This window comes from Microtus ochrogaster, linkage group LG5 (genome assembly GCF_000317375.1).
Source record: "Microtus ochrogaster isolate Prairie Vole_2 linkage group LG5, MicOch1.0, whole genome shotgun sequence".
Lineage (NCBI taxonomy): Eukaryota > Metazoa > Chordata > Mammalia > Rodentia > Cricetidae > Microtus > Microtus ochrogaster.
In genome coordinates this window covers 40,846,204-40,850,224 of record NC_022031.1, presented here as the reverse complement: position 1 = coordinate 40,850,224, position 4,021 = coordinate 40,846,204, and positions in this window count along the sequence as shown.

Here is a 4,021-nt window from a genome sequence, read left to right as displayed (position 1 = left end):
TGTGTGTATGTGTGTATGTGTGTGTATGTGTGTGTGTATGTGTGTGTATGTGTGTGTGTATGTGTGTGTATGTGTGTGTGTATGTGTGTGCGTGTGTATGTGTGTATGTGTGTGTATGTGTGTATGTGTGTATGTGTGTGTATGTGTGTATGTGTGTGTGTGTGTGTGAATGTGTGTGTATGTGTGTGTGTGTGTATGCGCGCGCGCGCGCGCGTGTGTGTGTGTGTATGGAGCTTAAAGGACAACTTTGCGGACTTGCTTCTCTCCAATTTTTGCATGGGTTCCGGGCTCCAATTCAGGATGTCAGGTTTGCACAGCACCTGCTGGACCATCTCACTCTCCCTTCAAGTCTTAATTCAAAGGAAAGATTGAATTCCATAAATTCAGGCTTCTGAGGCCAGGCTTGGTGCAGCATGCATTTAGTCACAGTACTTGGGAGGCAGGTCTCTGTGAGTTCAAGGCCAAACTGGTCTGCAGAGACAGCTCGAGGTCAGCCAGAGCTACACTGGGAGACCATGTCTCAAACGGAACAAAACAAAACAAACAACGAAAATAAAATCAGCCTCCTCTTGTTTTTGGTTTCAGAAACCCAGGAATGGGGCTGCGCCTGTTGAATATCGCCTGGATTCCATCACATGTTCTCTGTCACTGACTCCTCTAGAGGAGACGTGCTTTATAGAGGTGAGCGGAAGGGATCTGCCAGACGTGCTGAATTAGACACCCAGACTATTCTCAGACCTGCACTTCCCTCCTGGGTCCAAGCCGTGCAGAGACTCTGAGCAGTCATGGGAAGCCCATTCTCTAAGAAGAATCTTGGAAGCTACAGGCGTTTGTGTAGCAGTCAGCCTCCTGAGTCTGCACAACGTGGTGATCCATTCCCTGAGCTACAGGCAAGGAGTCATCCCCAGAGAAGGACCTACCGGCTCTCCTTGGTGGGCTGATTCAGATGCGATTGGCAAGATGTTGGTCCTGCAAGCTGAGGAGCTAAGAACTCCTGGAAGGTACAGGTCCTGAAAGTTAGACGTTACCAGGCTAGAACCATGCAACGAATAAGTGCGGAAGAACTAGTAGGTGGCAGACAGTGTTCTGGGTACCAGGCACGGGGCATGAAGAGGACAGAAAAATGCTTTGCTCCAGCAATGCCACAGAAGCCAAACAGATCCATACATAGGAACTGATGATGCATGCCAGTAGACATACACATACAAAAATACCAACAGACTAAACAAGGGAGGTGTGGTGGTCTGAAGGAAAATGGGCTCGTAGGCCCATAGGGAGTGAGTGACAGTGTCCGGAGTTGTGGCCTTGTTGGAGTAGGTGTGGCTTTGTTGGAGAAAGTGTGTCTCTGGGGATGGGCTTTGAGGTCTCAGAAGCTCTGGCTAGACTTAGTGTCTCACTCTGTTCCTGCTACTTGCTAATCTAGACGTAGAACTCTCGGCTGCCTCTCCAGCACCATGTCTGCCTGCTGCAGTGCCTCCCACCATGACAATAACGGACTGAGCCTCTGAAACTCTGAGTCAGCCCCAGTGAAATATTTCCTTATCATTGTTACCATGGCCATGGTGTCTCTTTACAGCAACAGAAACCCTAAAACACGAGGGGAGCAGAGTGAGGATAAGAGAGTAGGTTAGAACTGATGAGAAGGAGAAGTGAGCCAGGTGAGATCCAGGGGACAGCATAGTGGACAGGAGGGGCAGCGAGGGCAAACGCCCTGGGACAGAAGTGCAGCCATGTTCAAAGAGTTACTGGGTGACTAGAGGAGGGATCAGGGTGAGTCTGGGAGGAGAGAGAGAGAGAGAGAGAGAGAGAGAGAGAGAGAGAGAGAGAGAGAACCCTTCCACTGAAGCCAGCTGGATCTTGGAACCTGTCTCTTCATCCGCAAGCTTGAATGCTCCCATCTATAGCATAGGATCAGTGAGGCTTCGCTAGGGAGATCCTACACTGCCCTGGTGTGCCAGCCCACAGGCTTCATGAGTGTAAGGAAACCCAAGGACAGCCCAGTACAAAATCTCCAACTTATTTAAACTTACGTTATGAGAAGTGTGAGAGAGAGGAGAGAGAAGGAGGGGGTAGGGGGAGCCAGAGAAGGTGGAGAAGGAGGTTTACATTTTGTAGCTCATTTGTAGGCTTCTTGAGGGTCATCTCTACATACAGCAATGTACTGCCAGGCTGTGCTAAAGTACGCGTCTGGACTCGGAGATTCCTGCCATGTGTTCATTGTGTGATCTCTGCCTCATTCCTCGCCCATGGCTGCACCTGTAGAATTGGATACTGTTGCAGCAGCCACTTTGGGGCTGTGAGCTGGGGCTCCAGCGGGGTGGCGGGGGTGAGCCTTTCCCATTAATTACAGCTCCCGGGAAGCCCTCCTGGCTGGGCGCCATGCTCAGCATGGCGAGGACGACAGCCACTTGTCAGAAACCTCCCGGAGAGACCACCTGGAAATGAGAGCAGCTCTGACTGAGGAGCTGTGCGAGTGGGGGAGGGGCTGCGCGGGCCCTTTGTCATTAGGCAGCTAGAGCTGGAGGGATCACTCCGGTTTAAATTAAGGATTTAATGAGATGAGGCCAAATTAGATGCAATTAAAAAGACACTTTAGAGCTGGCAGGCGACCAAGAGAAGCAGTAATGACTTTTCTAGAAGGGAATCCCATAGGTTGGGGGTTGGGGGGGTGGGGTTCTACTCCAACAAACATGCTGGGTGGGGGATGGGAGAGGAAAACAGAATCAGTCACTGCAAGGCCATTGTGCCCCTTCAGGGCCAGGCGGGCAAACCTCAGACAGCAGTCCAGGCTTGGAGTCTCCAAAGTAGGCTCTCTGGAGCCTCTAGTGACCCAAAAGAGTCCTTCAGGTATATCCACCTTCACCAAGCATTGCTGGAGAAATAGGCCAAGTATTGTGTGTGGTCACGTGTTTGTATGTATTTGCATATGAGAGCATATGCATGCTTGTGCACTTGTGCATGTGTGTGCGCTGCATGTGGAGACTAGAGGTTCCCTGCTGTGTCTTCCTCAGACATTTTCCGCCTTAGTTTTTGAGACAGGGCCTCTCAGTGAAGCAGGAGCTGGCTGACTCGTCTAGGCTGGTTAGCATGGGACACACCTGTCTCTGCCTCCTCACTGCTGGGGTTACAGGACCATTACATAGGCACTGGGGTTTGAAGTCAAGGCCTCCTGCATTCACAGCTAGCACTTTACGAGCCAAGCTGTCTTCCCAGCCTCCCCTAAATATATATCTAAGGATCGCAGCTGAGCAGGCTGGCTTTGACTGACTCTCCCACGCCTGCTGCTCTGCTATTGGGGTCTCTGGGACATCTTGGAGGAAGTGTCCCCAGTTGGGCCTCTGTCCTCCGTGTGCTCCTACAGCTGCTTGGGGAGGTAGCCTGCAGTGTTCCCCACGGGACATGTGACAGGAGCTTGGATACTCCATCGGTCATGTAAGTCTGTCGAAACGAAGATATTTTAAAGACACTTGAGTCCCTCAACCTGGCTACCAGACTGTTGAAACAATGGACCCCAAGAAATGGGAATTTCCTTGAGAATCTTACTGGGGAGAAGAAAAAGGCTGAAACCCTTGGAGCCCAAAAGGAAAACTTGTCTCCGACCATGTCTCCGCCCATGCCTCCTCCCAAAAAGAGAGTCTCAGTTCTAACAGCTCGTCGGACCACCTTACTGGATGAGGCAAAGATGAGCAGATGACGGGTGGGACCACGTCGTCGCCGGACGGACTGCTTAGATGTACATAGTCCTATGCCTCTAGTTAAGCTCCAGTCTCACTTCAGAATCCCAAAGACGGACTAGAGGGGCCGCAGGGTTTCTTTGCTCCCCTTTCCAATGTGGAGATGTTGAATAAATCTCCCCTTCTAGGCTTTATTATTATTATTTTGGCTGTCTTGCGGTTATTTTTAAGAGATTTTTAAAATTATGTATATGTGTTTGTCGGTATGTGATATAGTTTGTTTGTAGGTGTGTGTCGGTATGTGATATAGTTTGTGTTTGTCGGTATGTGATATAGTTTGTAGGTGT